The sequence below is a fragment of the Melopsittacus undulatus genome, chromosome 1 (genome assembly GCF_012275295.1).
Source record: "Melopsittacus undulatus isolate bMelUnd1 chromosome 1, bMelUnd1.mat.Z, whole genome shotgun sequence".
Lineage (NCBI taxonomy): Eukaryota > Metazoa > Chordata > Aves > Psittaciformes > Psittaculidae > Melopsittacus > Melopsittacus undulatus.
Window position 1 is genome coordinate 41,474,615 of NC_047527.1, and position 22,301 is coordinate 41,496,915.

A 22,301-nucleotide genomic window follows, 5' to 3' on the forward strand; every position below is an offset into this window, starting at 1 on the left:
AAAAGAGAATATTATGCTCTGTTAGAAGACCTTTAAAAAGCAACCTGCATGTTGCATATTAAGCACAAATCTTTTAATAAGCCTGTTGGATCTAATGTATTATTTCTTTGTTTCTTATAAAAATTATTTAAAATGTTGAATATTATATCCTATAAACTTAAAAAAATTGCATGGTAATTGTAATGACCTCTGTAGAAGAAATGGCTGCTTCCCTGCCTTTTTGGTAGCCTATTGCTTAAGAGAATTGAATACTCTTAGAAAAAAAAAAGTAATATAAAATTAACCTTCGCACTTTGCCAAAATATTAAATATGTTAGAAATTAAAATAGAGACATTTTGATTTTTGACATACTTACAACATGCATAGTTTTTCTCATCTTTCCTACTCACAGACGAAAGCAGCTATAAAAATGATGAAAGGGATGGAGCACCTCTCCCATGAGAACAGGCTAAAAGAGTCAGAGTTGCTCAGCCTGGGGAAGAGTCCAGGAAGATCTTATTGCAGCCTTTTAGATCTTAAAAGGGGCCTATAAGAAAGATGGTGAAAGACTTTTTATCAGGGCCTACTGTGATAGGATGAGGGGTAATGTCTCGTAAACTAAAAGAAAGGAGATTCAGGCTCGACGTGAGGAAAAAAGTTTTTACAGTGAGGGTGCTAAAACACTTGAACAGGTTCTGCAGAGAGGTGGTAGATGTGCCATCCCCGAAGACATTTAAGGCCAGTTTGGATGTGGTTCTAGGCAACCTGATCTCATTGCAGGGGGGCTGGGCTACATGACCTTTGAAAGTCCCTTCTAACCCATACTATTCTATGGTTCCACAATACTAGGTAAGAAAGATACCTAATAGATTGTCCTTCCAAGTAAGTGTTTGGTCTTAAAAGCCTCTGAAATTATTGCACATAGTCCAGCTGACTATCAGTAAGGGAACTAATGATAGTGTATTATCAGCCCATATACAGAAGAACGGCTCTACAAGTTAAATGTTAATTCATATAAGTTAGATTACATATTTTTCCATATTTGATTAACAAAACCAGACAAAATTACAGGCAAAATCCTGAAATTTATCTATATCAGAATAAAATTTTTGCTATTATTTAAGATACAAAATACAGCAGCTTCCTTTAACATGACTCATCCAAGAAAAGACTGTTTGACTTCAAACTATTAATCATGGTGGCATATGATTTTTCTCAGTTCAAAGGACTATGTTGCTTCTAAAAACATAGCACTATAAATTTAGAAAAAACCTTACTGCTTTAAGAAAAGGATGACAAAAAGAGTCTGTTGTTGACTCACTGTCAGCTACAGCCAGAGACAAATCAACATATTTCCATGGAGAATGTCTCGTGCTTGCAGTTTACAATCCATGAGTAGGACAGAGGTGATAATATATGACACTTTCTGCTGACATATTCATTTTGTACCCAAATACACCTATGAGATAAGTTTCAAATAGTTGAAAGCAGAAACACTAAAGGAAGATATTTATTTTCCCAACATTGGTCATGGGGAGAAAAAAAAAAAAAGTAATGAAAATGAAAACCTTTCAAAAGGGAAGAATTGTGTAATATACCCTATTATCTGTAAAATATCATGAAAGATGAACAGGTTACTTCTATAATGACAAACACTTGTCTTGATACAAAATTCTAAAATATTTTTTTATTTGATTGCATAACTACATGTTACAGTATATTAACTGTTTTCTAGATGTGATTTGTTTATTATATCTATAACCAATATTTAGTTACACATTTATCAGTGACTATTGATCACTGGAACCCTTCCGTTGCTACAATCTCAGGCTTGTTCTTAACACGAAAATCACAAGCAGTAAATTGGAAAAATAATGTGAAGAAGAACAGACAGCTGATCATGAGAAATACATCCTTAAGAGCTGTGTCTATAGCCACAGACTCCATTTATTTCATTTTCCAGTTCATTTCAGTCATTTTCATCTTAAATATTTTTCTCTTCTAGCATGTGTTTTGCATGTTTAAAAATATGAACTGAGCATACCTTATGTTGTGACAGTTAAAATAACACTGTTGTCTCTGTACCAAGCTTTGTCGGCAGCCAGGAGCACTCCCAACATGGCTGCTCCAGGAGGCCTTAGAGTGCTAATATTGACCTAGCAGAGGATTTCACAGCAAGAGAAGAAAAGCCTCCTACACTCTCCTAGCCAGATGTATGAGGCACATTACTTGGCTATTATCATGCTATTCTTGCTTACTTAGGGCAACAAGAGAAGCTACTATTGTATTACATTTTGCTTGATAAAGTATGTAAGAGTTGAGATCACTTAAATAGGGCATAAGAGGTGGAATGCACTGATAGATTACAGGTATTACAAATATATGTATGTGACTCAAGCCCCAACACATTTTCCTTGGAAATAATTCTGTGTGCTTCACAGGAGCGTGATTATGATCTACATACAACATGTGTAACACTGTTCAATTGTTTAATGCAATTCATGTCTGAAAAGGGTATTTCAAAACCTACAGCAAAGAAAATCTCTATTCCTACCTTAACAAGGTTGCAGTACCAACTGCCTTTCTGAAGTGGACAGAAGAGGGACAGTGTGCAGTTGTAAAAGAAAATTAAGTGGCAAAGAAGTCTTAGAGACCAGTAGGAATATTCTGTGAAGTAACGTGGCACATAAACGTGGTCTGAAGTAAATGATAATCTAGTCCTTTTTGAAGATGCCTTTTTCAAATAAGTAGCTCTGGCACTTTTGGGAAACCTTATTCTGATCTAAAGTTTGATAAACATACAGCCACTTTTATCTAAGACAGTTATGCTGAGTTTGTTTATTCCAGTTGCAGATTAACAAGGCTGAAGTTGCAGAGACACTAGAACTTGCATATGTAGATACTACCGGTCCTACGCGTAAAATCTTTCAAGTCTCACCTGTTAAAGCAACACCATACATATGTGACTATATTACTTCCAGAGCCAGGTCACACCTGAAAGGAGCACAGCTACATAGCTGTGTAGGCAGTTTCTGCATCAACAGCCTTTGAAGCCTGTTTGGTGTTTCTCTGCTCTTTAAAACTGGGGGTTACAGTGTGACACACGGCTGTGCAGTCAGACTACCCCATTACATATTCATATATCTATGAGTGGGTTGGTGCTGTATGCGCAACTGAATGCACTCAGCTTGGGCTTGGCACTCTGAGCTGGGGGCTGATCCAGTTGTCTTCCTGGGAACTTGAACACTACTTACTATAAAGCTTTGGAAATAGCATGGTGGCTGCTGGGATACAGATGAGAGTCACACATGAGGAGGTACACTCCAGTATCTCGGAGTAAAGAATGCAAAAATATAACATTTTAAATGTATGATAGGCAGACCAAACATTCAGAGTAAAAGAAACTGCTTCCCAGCAATTATTTAATTAATTTTCCCTTTGTGTTACTTGTAATTTTCTCAGTAATACAGCATTTTTTTTGCTCTGAGACAAATGTCAGTGTGGGAAGACCAAGTCTGCAAGACAGAACAAAGCCACAGCAGCACTTCCTCATTTCAGAGCCCTCTATCTGAAACAGGCTACACCAATGACAACATATGACACAGTGTTAAGTGCATGCTCACTGTGTTCACCTGAATCACAGAATGTTTTGGGTTAGAAGGCAAAGCTCATCCAGTTCCAATTAACCTGCCACAGGCAAGGACGCCATTCCTTATTAAATTAATTGCCCAAAGTCCCATCCAACCTGGCCTTGAACACTGCCAAAAATGGGGCAGCCAGAGCTTCTCTGGACAACCTGTTCCTGTGCTCACCACCCTCACAGTAAAAAATTTCTTCTTATACCTAAATCTGAATCTACCCTTTATTCAGTTTAAAGCCATTACCTCCTGTCCTATCATTATAGGCCCTTGCAAAAAGTCTCTCCAGGTTTCTTTAGTCCCCCTTTGGGTGCTGGAAGGCGGCTCCAAGTTCTTTCTGGAGCCTTCTCTTCTCCAGGCTGAACAACCTCAGCTCTCCCACCCTGTCTTCATAGGAGAGGTGCTCCAGCCCTCTAATCATCTTTGTGGCCTCCTCTGAACTTGCTTGAGCAGGTTCATATCCCTCTTGAGTTGGGGACCCCAGAGCTTAATGCAGTTCTGCAAGTGGGATCTCGTGGGAGCAGAGTAGAGGGGGAGAATCACCTCCCTCAACCTGCTGGCCAAGATCATTTTGATGCAGCCCATGATACGGTTTGCTTTCTGGGATTCAAATGCATATTGTTGGGTTATGTTTTGCTTCTTGTCAGCCAACACCTCCAAGTCCTTCTCCTCTGGGCTGCTCTCAATCCATTCTCCACACACCCTGTGTTTGTGCTTGGGATTCTGCTGACCCATGTGCAGGACCTTGCACACAATTGCCAGGAGCGATATCTATTTTAGAGACCAGAGTTGCAGAAAAGTGAAACTGCTACTTATATAGCACATATTTTTTTGTACTCTACACCTGTAAAACTGACCAGTCAAAGCTTGTCAAGAAAGAAAATCCACTAAAAATACAGGAAAAGAAAGAAAGAAAAACTAAGAAGAGACAGAAGAGCTCAATGCATATATTGTATGCAGATAAGAATAATCAGGAAGATATCAGTCTGAGAAGGCCTGCAAAACAGATAGAGTAAATCAACTAAAAATAAGTTTTCAAGAAAAATACTTGTTTTGTATATATTTTCTATAGTATTTGAAAATACTTTAGAAGTTATTTAGTTACACTGAACATAAAGTTGAAACTGACTGAAATCAAGACAACTGAAATGAAATGATACCTAAATGGGTTTAATTTACTGAACTGAGATATGGAAAAAATATAAGCAATGTAAATTACATGTTGTTATTTTTTATGTTAACAGGATTATATTCAACGCATGCAGTTTGCACCACTCTACTTTTAAGGTAATGCCAATTCCAGGAAGGTCAAAATGCTGTTTTAGTCAAAACCCAATTTTTTTCTATATAAATAAGAAAATAAATACACATAACTACTCAACTTATATAACATGATCTTTATTAGGAAATTGTTGTACATATATAATTTTCTGCTCAATACACTATCAGTTTAGTTTCAATGCTGAACTTTAATGACCACTAGTAGCAACTGCAAATTTATCTAAAAAATGGCAGCCTTGATTATATGCTTTTCTATTAAGCATCTGAATGCCAAAACCTTCACCAACAGCACAGAACGAAGACAGAGTGGAGTCTTTAATCTAGTTCAGCCTTTCTTTATTTGCATGATCATGAAAAAGAAGAGTTATCAGGACAAAGTATCAAAAGAATAAATAATGCTTAAATCAGTAAAAAAACTCCCAAGCTTTCACAGAATAATGAAGTTTTGGGAGCATGCTGGCCTAGGCAATCCATTGTTTTCTGAGGGTGAAATGATGTTCACTGTACTTCAACTAAGTAGTGCTGCACATGGGTTTGAACTCAAGTATTTTATACAGAGCTGTCATGTAATACTTAGGCTGAAATAAATTTTTTAAGAATATTAACTTACACTAAAAAAAGGGTTATCCACATTATGCATATCTCTAAAATACTGTGACAGCAAATATCTTTCACATCAAGAAGCAGAATTTACATACTGCAACAGAAAACATGAATCTTACTTCTAGTTTGACAATGGACAACACAAGTTAAGAGATTCAGAGAATCATACATGCTTGAGTAGAATTTTTTACTAGACCTGAATGCTGAAGCTTCTTGTCAGATCTTAGAGAAGGCAGCAGAATGATCTTCCTAACTGAATGCCCATGTCCACTGTAAATGGAAAAAAAAAAAGTATTAGTTCAAGCATTACACAGTAATATACAGGGAAAAAAACTATCTGAAAAATTCTCTTAAAATTAAAGGAGCAAAATACAGTCATAACTCCTGTTCTGAGTGAATACTGATTAAGTGCACTTTGTCATACAAGTAATGAGTGTGTGTTGGTCATGCACAAGATCCAGGATGTGATGAAAGCCAGGAAATCCTCATACATACAACAGGCAACAATTTTACACACTACATCTCTCTAAACATTCTTAATAGAAAAAAATATTCAATAATCAAATCCAGCAAAAATTATTTAAGTTCACTATCTGAGGGCAATGCATATTTTCACGTAAAAATTAAATTAGTTTCTCCTACCCTCCATTTCTCTCGTGCAAGAAGGCATCAGTTACAGAAGTAACAGCATGGCAACTTGTAGAACTATGTTAATCCTTCAGTCCAGCTAAAAAAAGACAGAATTGTCAGACATTGCCTAGCAGAAATTTTCCCCCTTATGTTGCAAATTAGCTCCACCTCAGTTGTTGCCATCTATAACCATTGTGTCCCACAGGTACTAACTAAATCCGCCCCACAGCAGAGTAATACTTATTCCTGGCCTCTTACCAGCTACATTTATGTGCACCTCATTTCTCAGGGATTTTGCTTAGAAATCCTGTTCCACCAGTACTCAAACTTTGGCTAGAGCTCAAAAGTTTATGCCTCTCAGCTGCATTTTGTAAAACTCTCAATGCTTAAATCACTCCAGATAAATTATCATTGTAAATGTCACCAAGTTACTTAAATTGCTGTTTTTATTATAAAATCCACTCTCGGTCTTCAGGCTTCTGTATCAGGTAGCCTGATATCCATAAACACTGCACCTTTTGCCTGATCATTTAACGAATATGAATTTACTGCTCCACAAATGTAAATATAATCCATTTTCTGATACTGATCTCTGGTGTTTCTCATTCCTTTCCTCAATGGAAAGCTGATTAGCCTGCTGCAAGTCCTGATGCCCGTGTACTTTAACTCTTCAAACACCAGAAGCAGCCTACCTTCCCTACTCTCCGACTCCCCAAAACTCATGTCATTCTTCCAGTGTCCTTTCACACCAAACATGAGATGATGACTTTAGAAACCTCACTTCAGAGCTCAGAATGACCCAATACTTTTGATCACCTGGCCTTCATCTACTTACACAGAGGCTCCAGGGTAGCTCGAACTCTGCTTACTCCTGTTTATTCCCTTCCACAGTGCTTCCTCCCTTTCAAAATTCCTCTGAGCTTTCCCTGGGATCTCTCTTCCTCCCTGTAGTTTTTCAAACTATCTCATCTTTGGAAGCATTGGCAACACTGAAGCCTCAAGGCCTTTTTCCAGGGAGAGGCAGTGCCACCTGCATTGTGAGAGGCCTTACAGAAGTGGCACCTGAAAAGATGCAGGCCTCCCTGCCCCTTGACTCTGTTGGAGGAAGGCAAAAATGCCATAAAATGAGGAGGCAAGGTGAAAGCAGAGCCATTTAAAAGAATCATAGAATCAACCAGGTTGGAAATGACCTTTAAGATCATCAAGTCCAGCCTTTACCCCAGTCTGCCAAGTTCACCACTAAACCATGTCAGTACCAGCCTCATCTACATGTTTCCTGAACACTTCCAAGGTCGGTGACTCCACCACTTCCCTGGAAGCCTGTTCCAATGCCTAACTACCCTTCTGGTGAACAATTTTTTCCTAATAACCAATCTAAACCTCCCCTGGCACAGTTTGAGGCCGTTTCCTCTTGTCCTATCACTTGTTACTTGGGTGAAAAGACCAGCCACCTCCTCTCTCCATCCTTGCAGAGAGTGATAATGTACCCCCTGAGCCTTCTCTTCTCCAGACTAAGCAACCGTTACTTCCCCCAGCCGCTCCTCATCACACTTGTGCTCTAAGTCCTTCACCATCTTCGTTGCCTTTCTCTAGACTCGCTGCATTAACCTTCATTATCTCTCTTGTAGTGAGGGGCAGAGACTTGAACTCAGTATTCGAGGTCCTGCCTCACTAGTACCGAGTACATGGGAATAACCGTCCACCAGGCACCTTAAGCGTTTTCTAACAACCGGGCCCAAGTGTCCTCCTCCGCGCTCCTGACACTGCTCCCAGCGGCCGGCCCCGATCCCCAGCCGCCCTCAGCCGCACCGCTGGCCGCAGGGGGACGGGCGGCCCGCCCACCCCGTGGGAGGGGCGAGCCCGTGACCGGGCGCTACCGCTAGCGCAATGATCCCTGCGTCCCCAGGCGACTGCTGACGAGCACCGTGAACGCCGCCCCCTCATTGGCTTTCAGGCTCAGAACGCGCAGCCAACCACGTCCGGCCGCGGAGCTGCTTACCTCCCTCTCCTCCCCCTTTTAAGCCGCCCCGTGGTGCGGAGGGGGGACCGGCCGTTCGAAGCGGAGTCACGTGACCATCTGTTTACATCCTCTCAGCTGTTGGGGCCCCTCCTCTCTCCCGCCGTCTCTCACACCGACACCAACGGCCCGCGGGCCCCTGCGCTAGGCCAGGATAACGCCGGGGGCACGCAGCCCTTCTCTCCCTGGGCAATCACCTGCGCTGCTGCTCCTATCTGCATTTCCCCACAGGTCCGGTCTTGCTGCTGCTGCTACCCCTCTCAGGGTCCGGGATCCGCTGCAGAACGGGTGAGTGTCCCGCAGGAGGGAGGAGGAAGAAAGGGGGGGGAAGCGGGGCGCAGAACTGCGTTCCCCACCTGGGCTGTGCGGCGCTGGGGAGAGCAGCCGGGACGGTGAGTTGCGGCTGTGGGGTGATGTGGGGAGTGCGGGCGACTGACCCCTACCCGCCCCTTCCCCCCTCTCGGTCGCTCTGGTTGTCATTGTCCGGTTGGCCCCGCACGCAGGCGCGCGCTGAGGCGCGGGGGTGGAGAGGGGGAGGGAAAGGAAGGTTGTTTTCGTGCAGCCGGGACGGGGCGATGGCTTGGTGCCGCTCGCCTCTGCGGGGTGGGGGGGGCGGCGGGCGGGCACCCTTGGCAGCCCATTCCTCCTCCTCCTTTACCTGGTTCCCCCCTCCATCTCTGCATCCTTTTGCCGCCTAAGTAATAAATAGTCTCTGGACCAAAAAGGGTTGGGAGAGAAGGTGGTTGGTGTAGTTGTCGAGGTCCTAGGCAGGTGTGAGGGGACGGGGATGGGGACGGGGACGGAAAGCCCCAGCCTTGAGATCTGGAGGCGGGGGGTTGGGAGGGTGTCGAGTTAAAGTGGAGGCAGCGCTCGGCCCCCGCTGCGGCTGTGCGCCCTGCCCGCCTCCCCCTCCTGACGGCTGGGGGTTTGCCTTTGAGGAAATGCACTGAGAAACGGATTTTCTCCCGAATCTTAGTAACCTCAGGGCCTGGTCGGGACTGCATCTTCCAGGCCGAGGCGTTTTGGAGGAGGCAAGAGGGGTGTGAGGCAACGTGTTGTTTTGATTTGTTTCAAGAAAACCCTGAGGGCTAAGGAAGGATATTTCGGGAGAAGAGGTTGGTGTGGCAGCAGTGAGGGGAAAATACGTTGTTTACATAAGTGTGTGAGGTGCAGGATAACTTTGCTCGTCGCCCCGCACTCAGCGGTGGGCGATGCTGGCTGCTGCTACAGGGAAGGAGGAGGCTGCCCCTGGCCCCCGCTTTGCCATAAACGCACGTTTTCTCTCTGTTTACATTGTGGTCTCTTGTTTTGGCTGGGAGCAGCGTAAGGGGAGGAGCAGGAACTCGCTGCGGGGCAGCTACCTCCTCCCCTCTGTTTTCTTTGTTATTATCTGTTCGGGGGAGGCGTCCTGGGGTCACGTCTGCCTGTAGCTGAGCTGCGGACTGTGGTTAATGTGATTCCTCGTTGGACCGAGATCTCGGGTCGCCTCCTTCTGTGCATGTGTAGGCCTTGTGTCTCCCCCGTCGTTCGCCTCCTCTCCCCGGCTTCGGCAGTTGTCAGCTGCTCCGAGTGAAGTTGGAGGAAGGGGAAGGGCGGAGGGGGAAGGAATCTTGGCATTTATTTGATACGCAGGCAGCAGTCTAGGACTGCTTTGTGCAGCTCTGTCGTCTTTGACAGCGAAAGGGGAAAAGAAAAACCTCCTGTGGTGGAAGGGTGTGTGTGTGTGCGCGCGCGTGTGCGGTATTTTGTTGGTGGAAGACTAAGGAAAGCATCGTTAGGGTCTGCAGGAGAGGCGAGCTGGAGGTACTAAACTGCTGCAGTGTGCAGCAAATGCTTGTGTCCTTGCGGTACTTACTAGTGCCCACGTAGCTACTGTTGTCCTAGTGGGTGGGTATTTTTTTATTCCTATCAAGTAAAAGTCAGGCATAGTTGAACTGCAGACTTTAGCAAGGAAGTAAGGTTTCTTCTGAAAGTGAGCAGTAGACTGAGACACACACACACAAAAGACACACAGGTTAGGCCATATGCCCTCTTTATTATGGAGATGCTTTTAAGATGAAAAAAAATCCTTTAAAATTAGTAAACGGTGAGAATAAGAATGCCTTTGCAACCATAATTTTTTCTGAATCGTGGTATATCCCCCCCATCTTCTTCCCTGCCCTACATGACCCTTACTTTGGAAGGAGTTAAGCTTGGATAAATGGAGTTGTCTGCTGCGGAACTCTTGCCTGATTTGGGAAAGTTTGAAGAATACTGTGGATGTGTAGGTGGACAAATGGAGAAAAATAATCCGTTTGTACTTTAACTGACTCTGGGTGAATAGATATATGAATGTAAGAAGTATGTGAGTGAGGTCAGAGTCACAATGCGGCCCTTGGAGATGGACACTTAGCCAGATGTTGTTATAACAGTTAGTGTCCCTCAGTAATGCAAGGAAAAACAATTGGATGTTGTTGAGAGGACTGCACTGAGGAGAATGTCATGCAGTCATAGAAACAGAAAGAGTTTATAATGCTGAACAGCCCTGGATGGTCAAATGTTATCACTGGGTCTGTGCAGGATTTAGTTCCTTCCTTGAATAATCTTCAGTCTTCATAATTCTTGTTAAAAATTGTTCTGCCTTTCCTAATTTGCATTTTCTTTGAGTTTGCTTTATCCAGTCATAGAGTTTGTGCTGTGACTTGCTTTAGATAGTCGATCAGCCAGTTTCAATTTTGCAGTATTCTTATTTATAAATCTATGAAGTCTTGCCATTTTTATGTTCCTAATCTTGGCAGATGGGTGATTTTTATTAGTCTTCTGTTTGACTGTTAGTGACTGTCCCAAGCTGAAATAGCTCCTTTCGAAGAGGACCAGTGTGCCAGCTCTCTAGTTTTTCCATGTTTGTGCTGAGCCATACCAGAGCAGTCACTTGGCAGTATTTCTGTAAGCTTGAAATGGGGTTGCTTTGAGATAGTGTGTATTCTGAAGCTGCAGGTAAGTTTAGGCATGATGCCAGTGCAGGTAGAAGTTGCTTAAGAGAATATTTGTCTATGACTTATTTTTAAGCAATTTGAAGAAGAAACAGTAATACAGAGATCAAATTTGAAGTTCCTACTGCAAGACATGATCAGTAATACAATTTCGCTTGTTTTTTTCCCCAGAGATATTCCTAAAACTCAGTAACAGGTCAGTAACAATAACAGATTTTTCTGTGCAGTGTTCCAGAAAGGTTTATACCAGCATTTTTAAGTATCTCCCAGACCAAATACATTAAAAGCAATTCTGAAAAAGGCGTTATGGGAATGCTCATCTCAGTCTTCAGTGCAGGGTGAGAAACATCTGAGAATCCAGTAATTGTTTCGGGATGAGAAGTGTCTTTACACATACCTGTTGTTTCCATGTCCTGCTTTGTTCCCATTTTCAGCAGGAGTGTCATAGAGATCTGCTGACCTGAAAGTGATGCTCTGTAACTGATCATTAACTCTCTGTGTAAGAAAAGTACCTTGAAGTCTACAACACTTGACACTCCTGAATGCAAAAATAGTTGAATATTATCTCATTTATTACAGTAATCAGGTGTATGACTTGCCTAAGGCATTCCAGGATTCTTCTGGTAGGGTCAGAAGTTGATGTGTATGCTTCTTCTTCTCCAGGCAATGAGTGTGGGTTTTTTGCTTGGAGAATTCTTTTAGTGTGTCTGCTCCTCAGATTGTGTTGGGGGACTCTTAAAACTGTTCCACTTCTTTCTTTTATGGAGTTCTAGGGAGTAAAGTAGTTTATATTAAATATTATGGGTATAATTACATTAAAACATCAGGAAATAACTACTGTGCTCCAGTTCCTTTGGGACTTATTTGTGGGTGCTGGGGGTTAATGAGAGCCTTCAGACCTGCTTAATGCAAGCTCTTAAAGCAGTTGCTGCTGCTGTGTTGTTTCAAGAAAATCAGGCTGGACATACAGGCCTTGAAGAAAGGATGCCATTTGTATCAGCTTAGGATGCCGAGTACAATTTTTTTACAGGGCTGAAAGATTAACTGGCTGCTGTTCAGAACAGTAGTGTTAGTTCTCTATCCTTTTTCATCCAGTTATATCATGCCAACTTCATGTTCCAGAGTCAGTGTTGTTACTGCAGAATTGACAGTGATGTTAACTAATCACAAGACGCTTGAAATTCTCATGAATATATGCGTGTGGATTCCTGTTAAATGTACTTCTGATAAGCAGCTTTTTGGAAATGTCGAAAGTACAAAATAGAGTAAAAGCAAAGTGAAGGCTAAGATGTCTTTAAAAATGGCAGTTCTAGGAAACTTTGAACTGAAAGCAAAAAGTATTGAAAGCTGTATGTAGAGAGAAATTGTGGTGTCCATCACTTGTGCATTGTGACTGTAATTGGTATGTAACTTTTTTCTTGACAAATTTAATCAGTCCTTTGAATTGGGGCATAGAAATATAAATTGTCCTTCACTGTGATGAAAAATCATGGGTTTAGAAGTTGTCGTAGTTTTAAAGAAAAAGGGAAAGAAAAAAACAACAACCCCCCAAACTCCACACTCCTAAAATAGTTTAGGTATGAGATCAGGAGTCACCATGGTAATTCTCAGGCTACAGATTCTGTTGTACTCTCATGTAGGGGAGTCTTGGAGTGGGGAGCTGACTATGGAGCAGGGGTAAACTTTGCTGATTGGAGGGCTGTCCTGTGGCAGAAGATTTGTGGAGCTCACTGCTTAAAAGAAAGACTTGATGGCTGCTAATTCTGGAATTCTGGCTTTGTTTTGTGTTGTATTTAGTGAAGAAAGGTTGTAAGTTTTTTTTTTAAAAGTGCAGAATATTGAGTTCCGTGAGTTGCAGAATTGGAGACTTAAGTATTGTGAGTGTTGTTAAGCTCATGAGAGAAATTCTAAGCCTCAATATTCTACAAGTACTGCATTTCACTCCAGATTGTCTCAGAGTAGTATTTGGTAGGCATACAGTTGCTAAACAAATGCTGAATTTAGATTTGCAGTGTTTCTAGGAAATAAAAGATGACAAATGGAATTAATGTTTAAAAACTTGTTTGAGGAAACAATCTGGAACTTGCCAAATTAGGTTTAGAAAGTTACAGGCTTCGAGCAAGTGGTCTGATAATGATGTGGGATGTCTTGAATCTTGCGTGAAGGACATTCATATAAAGGTGCTATAGGGCATCCGAGTTGTCAGCATGGAGTTGTTAGATACAAGATGAGAGTTTACTGGAGGTCTACATTCTTCCAAAGTGGGAAAAAAAGACAGCAGGCAGGGTAAATCTTAAGTAGAGGTAGCTGAGCAGTAAGAGAAGGGACAGCCTTTGTCTTTGTTGTTAACGTGCAGCTTTGCTGGAGATTATCTGTGTTTATATGCCTACATGCACAAAGCATACCTGCACAACCAGCCTGTTATGTGGCAGTGTAGCGACTGAGTAAGATCTGTCCCGAGAATTTTTACAACCTGGTGATGACAGACTGTGCATTATTCAGTTCGGGTTACAAGTCAGTCTCCCATGTTTGGTCTGTCTCCTGAGTCTTCTGACCAACAATACGTTAATTTTTATCTGCTTGCTTTTTGAGTTCCAACTGTTGGCATTCCTTTCAAAGGACACATCCCGCAGCTTCTGTGTGGTTTAAATTGCAGAACAGCAGCAGTTCTTCTTGCTTATTTGGAGGGAAGCAAGGACAGGATGTGGGCAGAAGAGTTTTATGGTGTGCTACTTGACACTAATTGATACCATATCATAGGCCAAGTAGCCTATAGTTAGCATGAGCACCTAAAATAGCACTAGAGGTCTGTGTTCAAGCACCTGAGTCACACTGCAAGTACCAAAGGCTTTCTGTTATTACTACAGAAAACTTTGTTGCATGATTTCTAAATAGATAGTGCTTATTAAAGCTGTCAGTAATCATATTTTCTTCCTTTAAAAGAAAAAAGAAGAACAAAAAAAAAAAACTTCCAAACAAACCAATTGGCTTGTTAAAGTCTTAATAGGCAAATATTTTTAATTAAGCAATCTTGAAAACTGTTTTCAGGATGCATGGCTGCATCTTTGTGATACCTCAGAATGTTCCACGAGGAGGCATCTGTTACCTGGAAGATTTTTCTAGTTAACATCTAAAAATGTTTTTATAAATTTAATGGCGGGAGAGTCAAATCGGAATTCTTGCACAATAGTAGTTTATGATGTAGTGAAAGGAAGTATGCAGTAATACAGTAAGCATAAAATACATGTACTCCTGAATGTAATTGTTCAATATATATGTACTGGTACTATACTTCAGCCAAATCAAATGTTATTTGCCATCAGTTCCTGTTGTCTTCAGGAGTGAAAGGAAACAAAATTTCAAAGAAAACATCTTGGAGATGACATGTCTTAATTATTTGTTCATACAAAAAAAAAAAAAGAGACAAAAATCTGCTTCTCCAAAAAGAGATAACTGCATCAGTGTATGGCTTCCGTAAGTGAAACGGGTGAAGTCATTGAAATTGTTTATGGTAACAATCAGCTTGTGAATCACATTCAGCAACTAATATGCCTGTGGTGTCCCTGTCCCAAATGAAATGCTTAATTCCTATAGATTTTAACATTGTAAACATTGAAAGAGGAATTGGGACCATGTGGTTGGGAGAAAATTAGAAGTGATTACTATTCTGAGAATTTGTTACTGTTATTTCTGTAGCAAATGCTTTCAGAGGTATTCAGGAATTGCCATGTGTTTTTTTGTTTGGTTTTTTTTTTTGATAAATACTTGAAAGAAAAAGCCAAATGGTACTCCTCAGCCCAGTCAGCATCACTGTGCTTTGTAACAATCTATATATTGAAGTTTAAAAAAAGACTTGAAACCCGTATTTTGGTAATCATAATTTCAACACAATTGTTTTTGCTTAATAGGTATGGCTAAAATGTATGCAAGTTAGCATTGCTGTAAGAATGAACTCTTTAAGTTCACTAAATGGGGTTCTCAATTTCAGCAGATAAAGCAAAAGGTTAGTATCCCTGCTGTACTAATAATTTAATGTAATTTTGAATCAAAGAAGCCTAGAACCATGGAACAGTTTGGGTTGGAAGGGACCTTAAAGCTCATCTAATTCCAACCCCCCTGCTGTTGGCAGGGATACCTTCCACTAGACCAGGTTGCTCAAAGCCCTGTCCAGCCTGGCTTTGAACACTTACAAGGATGGCGATGAATGCACTGAGTATTTCTAGTAAGACATCAGTTTGCCATTAAAGGGTTTCATTTCCATCTGAAAATGTTTACTCTTGTGTTCATGTTGCAATCTGCCAGGTGGAATTTTGCTGGATCTTTGGCTGGAGCATGTGACCCTGCTGTTTATTTGCAAAACTCTCTGCTTTACCCTTTTGAGAATGAACTGTGGTTTTGTTTCCATTCAGTGTAGTTGCCTGCTGTCCAGTTTATCAAGCTTTGCTGTGTTCTTCCTTAAAGAAACTCTAAAGTTGGGATTACTGCAGTGAGGAGGACAGTGAAACTGGAAGGACACAGGAAAAAAATGAGTTGCTGAGTTTCTTTATAACTCCTGTTGAGCTGATAGTTGCAGCATTATAAATCACATAGGCCTTAGTCTCTGCTTATTTACTTCATTTAATTATGCATTCATTATGACTAGGACTCATTACTGATGAGTTTCCTGAGATTCTGTGGTAATGTCTGGAGTAATCCAGACAGTGTAGGATTTGATTTACCAGTTCTGGCATGCTCTGGGTAAGCTGGAGTTTTTCAGTATATAAATACAGTAGGTTATGCGAATGCAGCAGCCTCTTGTGTTATATCTGTAGACTATGCTGCTCTCAGGTGAAGACTATCTATGTATGACTGAAAAAGATGAGGAGGTAGGATTATGGGAATGAAGATACGCTTACACTATGCATCTGCACAGCTGCTACCTAAACAATAATAAAAGGTGCTCAGCTTCCATTTCTTGGTGAAGTATTTGCATGAATATTTTGAAATGGTCAAGCTTTCCTAGATGCTTCAAATACCTTCCATAATATATCTGCTGTTGTTTGTACTGTAAGTATGTTATAATTTTGGAGCTGTATTTGCAATAGTGCTTGATTCATACCTGGGGACAAAAACAATGGTGCAGAGGCATTTTCAGGTTAAAAATGTGCTTATGTATTTCGATTTCGCTTTTAAAGAAGGCCATAAAGGGGTTTTGTTCAAGTATTTCTAGTTCTTAGTTTAGGCATGCATGGCTCCAGATCCAACCAGTAGTGAAGCTATGCACCTAGCCTCACTAGCACAGAAATACATATATTCAGCATGTATGTGTATAAATACATAGTTGGCCACCACATTAACACAGAAAACACTAATTCAAGCACAGCCAATGCAAATGGCCTTACCCTGTTGCCATTTCTGTATGGTAGAGTTGAATGTCTACTAGTGGCAAAAAGGTGCATGTACAGTATTGATCTTTAAGTTACTGGGTTTAGACATTCTTTCTGCCCCAGAACTAGCCCTTGGCTTCCTTTATCCCCCATTGCCTGGTGTACATGCTTGCATACATTCACACTCAGCCACTAATCCCAAACATCACAGATTCTCCAGCAGCTCACTTGGATCCACCTTTTCTTCCATCGGCCAGCTGTTCCAGTTACCATGCTTGGACAGTCTGCCCTGTTCCTGGTTCCAGGGCCACACTGTTGGTTTGCTTGCTGGTTGAGTGTGGTATTCTGTGCGATCACATCCTGACCTGCAAAAGCCCACCTGTGCTGTTGTTTGTACTTGGGCCTCTGTGATCTGTGAACTACTTGTCTTACTTGTAGATGTGCATACACACTGAAGAGAGCCCCAGGGAAAGAGTTATGGAAGGAGACTACAGACAGGACAGACAGCAGTGATTTAGAGGAGAGCACAGCTAGGCATGTGTACTGACCTACAACCTGTTCACAGGTGGTCTGTCCTTGTCCCCATTGTCTGTTTTCCCATGCTTGTTCCTCTCCAAGTCATTTTGATTCCTCCCTTTCCTCACCTTTGGTTTCTTCTCTGAGCATCCTATAACAAGATTTGTGCAATCCCCACATGCTTTTCCTCTGCACCCTGTGATAAATCTGGTAGCCCTGTAAGCAGTCTCAGTCTGAAAAGTATCCTGGAAAAGCCCAGTGGTATGGGGAATATTGGGAAGAGCCCATAGCTCCCCTGTGATCATCCTCGGAGCAGCTGGTAAGGATGTTTCAGTGGTTTCCCCACACCCACAAATGTGACTCTCTGTGCCTTTTTGTGTGCAGAACAGCTTTTTATTGCATAATCCAATAGGGTTAACTTTGTTAGCAAATAATCTGTTTAATCATTTGCAAGGCCAGTTCAAAATGCATGGTAGAAGTTACTGGCTAGCCACAGAGGTGTGAATTAAAGTGATACTTTTAGAAACTCAATACTTACGAAATGTTACTTCAAAGTAATGTGCTTTAATAGCAGCAAGAAGTGGGAGAATGCTATAATGCTTGCATGAATCTTTCTGGAACAGGCTTTGATAACAGGCTTTGGTAAGAGTGTTAATACTATAACCTTGCATTGTATAGAGACTTGTTTGGTAGATTTTAGAAGCTCATACTTGTACGTTGAAACATACTTGAACATATGTTCATCTGTATGTTGAAAGTTTTGATAAACTCTCACTTTCCTTTGGTAAGAATCGTGAAGGAATAGTTAATCTCTGATACATAAAGTAAGCATTGGACATCTTAACAAATAGGGATTTGTGGACAAGGTCACATCACTTTAGGGCAGGCTGTTTATGGATTTATAGTATGGCTGGAGAATGAGGCAGATTATGACATGGGCCTTAAAGTGTAAGATACTTGGTGATATTCAGGACTTGGGAATCAAAAACAAAGGTGCAAGTAGATACTGTTTTCTTTGACAAGATAAAAGTAACTGTTAGTGTGTGATGTTTTAGTAAAGAAATTACATTTGAAAGAAATGGTGAATCCAGCATGATGCTTCTGGAGAGCTGCATCAGTAAAATAATTTTGTCATGGTTCTGAGGAAGAGAAGGTGGCCTACTCATCCTTCTCTTTTGAGGATTACAGGCTCAAGTAATAAAATAACTTCTCCAAAACATAGTGTTGTGTTGCACTGTGCTATTTTAAGAAACAGGATCAGGACTTTTTTTTTTTTTTTTAATTTTATAAGAGAATGCATAATAAATAGAAGTTGAGATTCTCAGACTGAAAGTAAATATTTTGATAATACAATATTAAATGTTGTTTGTTGTGTTTATTGCATGCTATTTTGATGTTTTTAAATGTATCTCTAAAGATCATGAAATCCAAAGGTTTTACAGCACTGGGAACTTGATAAAGTCGGTTGATACTTTTGTTTATTTGGCCCTGGTGTTTTGTTGTTTTTTTTTTTTTTTTTTTGTAGAAACTGCAGTAAATGCATAGCTCAGAGATGAGGTTTCAAGTGTCAGGAATGTAAGTACTTTCTATTTTTACACTTGACCTCATTTCTGTTTTCTTTTGCTAAAGGCAACAGGCATATGTTGTTTTGTTGCTGCTGGAAGTGAGTTATTTAAATAACTTGAAATGTTTGTGTGCAGTACGCTTTTGAACTTAGGCACTGGTTGAAATAGTCAATATTTTGTCATGGACCACATGTTGCCTACAGAAAATTATATTAAATGTGACTGGATTTGCTTAAGAACTGTAGCTGCAGAAAGTATGTTTATGGTATAGGTCAGGAAAGTATGCTTCAGTTCTTGTACTAAACTTTCTTTGTATTTCATTATAAAAGAGGATTCTTCCTCCCCGGTTGTTACTGATTACATTCTGAAGGTGATAAAGCAGTATCATATTTTACTGTGGTTTGTTACCTTCTGGTCATCATAAACTAAATTATTAAGCCTTTCCTGAAGAAGAAGCAGGTTTTGTTTCAAAAATACTGAATACTTGGCTTGTTCTTTATGTCAAGGTGTCTTAGTTTGCTGGTGATTAACATAATGTTAAAATTTGCAGAAATGTTTGTTACTTGCATGCCTTTTGTGTTTTCAGACTAAACACATTAGATATTTTAAGGGTTTTTTTGTTGTTGTTTCTTTTTTTTTTAAGCATCTCTTCCAGTGCTTAACATATGACTGCAATGGCTTATATAAACCTGCTTGAAATGAGTATTCTGTTAAATACTCTTGTACAAAGCTGTGTATTGTGGCAATGAGTTTTGCAGTCTGGTCACTCTTTAGCTCACTAATTCCTGTGAAATATGTGCACAGACAGCAGTTTCTTTTCTGAAAAAAAAAAAAACAGGTGCACAGTACAAACTTGGTGAATATCAGACATCTGTATCGATTGAGCATCACTGATTCATACCTCTCTTATGAAGTCCTGATATTTTAAGCTTAATAGAGAAGAAGCTGTTACTACCTTTTAACTGCTCTTTTTCTCTATAGAGAAGCTTCTCATCTTTTGCCTCTCAGCCAGTCTGTGATAAAGGAGTACTCTGACTAGTTTATACAGGACAGACTTAAAATAGTTGTAGCCTGGGAATAGACAGAGCTCTAGGCACACCTATGAGGAGTCAAGACCTTTAAAATGTGTGCTGTAAGAGGACTGCCTGGTTCTTTCATGGGCACTGCTGTTAGAGGAAGGATAGGGGATCTTATGTTATGTTGGACATAGGGTAAAGCTGACATGGTTTGCTTATGAGATCTTTTAGTGGAACTTTAACAGGTTACTAAACCACTTTGGGCTACCCTGAGAACATTTTATACAGTGTCTTACAAATAAAGCACCACTGAATGTTTTTGACTGGTGTGGGTAGAAAACCAATATTAATTAAAATCTATAGTTGATGGGATACTGTAGGGTGCACAGTTCACTCATAAAGGTATATATGCAGCCTCTTGAGGTGTAATCACTAATTTGCATATAGTTGGCCTCTGATGATAAGCAAGAGACTGGCAACTATTGCACTGTTAACATCTGTCACTGAAAAAAAAACCCCAGTATGGCAAACTATGCTTCTATTTACCTCGGATGGAAATGGTGAACTCTTTTATTTCTTTGTTTGGAAGTAGGCATTTGGAACACATTTATGTAGTGTCACAGGTGGGAAAGTTTGAAGAAGAAACTGCTTCTGAAGCCTGGGAAGCTCAGCAAACATGTTTTGATTGCTCAGATCCAAACTGAAAAAAAATAAGCAGCTTAGCTCAAGTATTACTAGCAGGAACTGTCTAATTCCACCACTCAAGCTGCATCGTAAGCTGCAACAGACACTGTCAGTCAGGTGTTCAGACTTCTGTTTGCAATTAACACTGCTCTCTGAAATTCTTAAAATAATCCAGGTTTTTGTGTTTGTTCATTTTGTGTTTTAAATCTTACAGACTGTATCACTAGACTAACACATTAGTTTTAGTTGTTTTTCTGGTGATATACTAGGTTGCAGCATCTTGCTGCTTTGGAAAATGATTTTCAGAGCACATAAAAGGCTATTATCAGCATTTCCATTTATTTGCTTCAGAATATGAAGAGGAGCTGGTTATTAGTTCTGTCCATCAGTAATGGATAAACTTTGTGCCTGACATACTAAAGTCTGAACATGTTAATAATGTCAGGTGTCAGTCTCATGAGACCTTAGCAAAGGTGGGCTAATCAGAGTATTCTGGAGCTGTCTGTCAGCTCATCAGCCTCTCATCCGTGGAGGCTTTTTCATTTTACAGATATGAGCATTTCTTAACAAATGTACTAAGGCAGATACTGGCTGAATTAAAACTGTGAAATTAGATACTAGCAAATCAAGAAGACTGTTTTTGTGCTTGTTCCCAATGTAAAGCTTTTTGTAACAAGAATGACTAGATTCATAATATTTGTACCTATGAAAATCTGGAAGTTCTCATGTATTTGAGGGGAGAAGGGGAATAATGTTGTTCAGCAGACCAACAGGTACTCTTCACTGTCAGTTCATGAGTCAGTAAACTGGGGCAGTGGGACAGCTTTCCTGTCTCTCAGCATGGAGTTTTTGCAGGATATGATTAAGAAGGGTCAGTTAGTGGCCCAGAGGGCATTCTAGGATGTGAACACTGAAGCTGAGTCTGTGGTGATTATAGAGGCAACTGTTGGAGAATCATAAGCACAGTTTTAAATAGAGACAGCAGCTGACAACTTGCTCTCTGAGAGAACTGGGCTGCTTGAATATACCTTTAAATTTCAGAAACTATTCTGTACTCTAGGTTTCACCCAAGTATGGAAAACTATGCTTCTAGTTATCTCAGATGGAAATGGTGAACTCTTTTATTTCTTTGTTTGGAAGTAGGCATTTGGAACACATTTATGTAGTGTCACAGGTGGGAAAGCTTGAAGAAGAAACTGCTTCTGAAGCCTGGGAAGCTCAGCAAACATGTTTTGATTGCTCAGATCCAAAGCAGTAAGGAGAAGTAAGTCAAGATGTGATATTAAGCTCTGCATTAGAAGGAGGTTTGTAGGATTCTTTGCTTTGTAATTAAAGGTGATGAATTTTAAAGTCTTTATCAGCGTACCTGAAAACAGGTCTAGCATATGGATCTGGTATATAGAAAAATATTCCTTTCAGCTTTCAAACCATACCATCATGTGAAGAGCTAGATAGAATTTCAGATGGGAAAAACAAATCCAGGGCAGAAGAAAACAGACTGGGAAAGGAATGTATCTGTGAATTGTCTTCTTTTTTTTTTTTGATTTTTGTTTGTTGTTAAAAGGTAAGGAAAAAAAGTCAAAAGGTTCAATAGACATTCTGTAAGGTTAGTCCAAAAATTACACCCTTATATAACAACCAAGGTCAAGGTCATTTGATCACACAATTTGTGTTGATGTGCATGTTGCTGTTTGTGACTGTTTGTGGAGTGCCATAAGCTTCAGTGCATATTCTGAGAGTAATGTAGTACTACTGTGTGTGCTATTTGGTGTGTTCAGATGACTGGATGTGGAGGAAGAGTGAGATCAAGCACACACCTGGAATTTTGTATAAACAGCTGTTGGAAGGCCTGAACAGGTAGGATGAGGGCTTGGGCTTACATCAGACTTGACAAACATTTTCTGCCCAAGTAGGTCAATGCATTTCAGGTTAAGTCAGTAGTTGTAGCTGTTTACATTCATTTGGCTTAACATTAATCCTGTGGTCTGTTCCTTGTTCCATTGCTATATTACAAAGAACCTTGAAATATGCTT

General features: G+C 40.6%; 1 protein-coding gene and 1 long non-coding RNA gene across 2 annotated transcripts in view; one reads left to right on the plus strand and one right to left on the minus strand.

The window, feature by feature from the left end:
* Nucleotides 1–5,220: 5,220 nt before the first annotated feature.
* Nucleotides 5,221–6,227, minus strand: LOC115947077 (uncharacterized). The gene is made up of 2 exons (XR_004081043.2): nucleotides 6,145–6,227; nucleotides 5,221–5,772 (listed from the first exon to the last, which is right to left on the minus strand). It is a non-coding gene; the product is annotated as an uncharacterized lncRNA (long non-coding RNA).
* Nucleotides 6,228–8,175: 1,948 nt separating this feature from the next.
* PCMTD1 (protein-L-isoaspartate (D-aspartate) O-methyltransferase domain containing 1) overlaps nucleotides 8,176–22,301 on the plus strand; it is a 43,463-nt gene continuing 29,337 nt past the window's right edge. The window contains exon 1 of the mRNA XM_005152552.3: nucleotides 8,176–8,437. The gene's annotated coding sequence lies outside the window, so the exon portion shown is untranslated. The remainder of the gene's footprint in view (nucleotides 8,438–22,301) is intronic.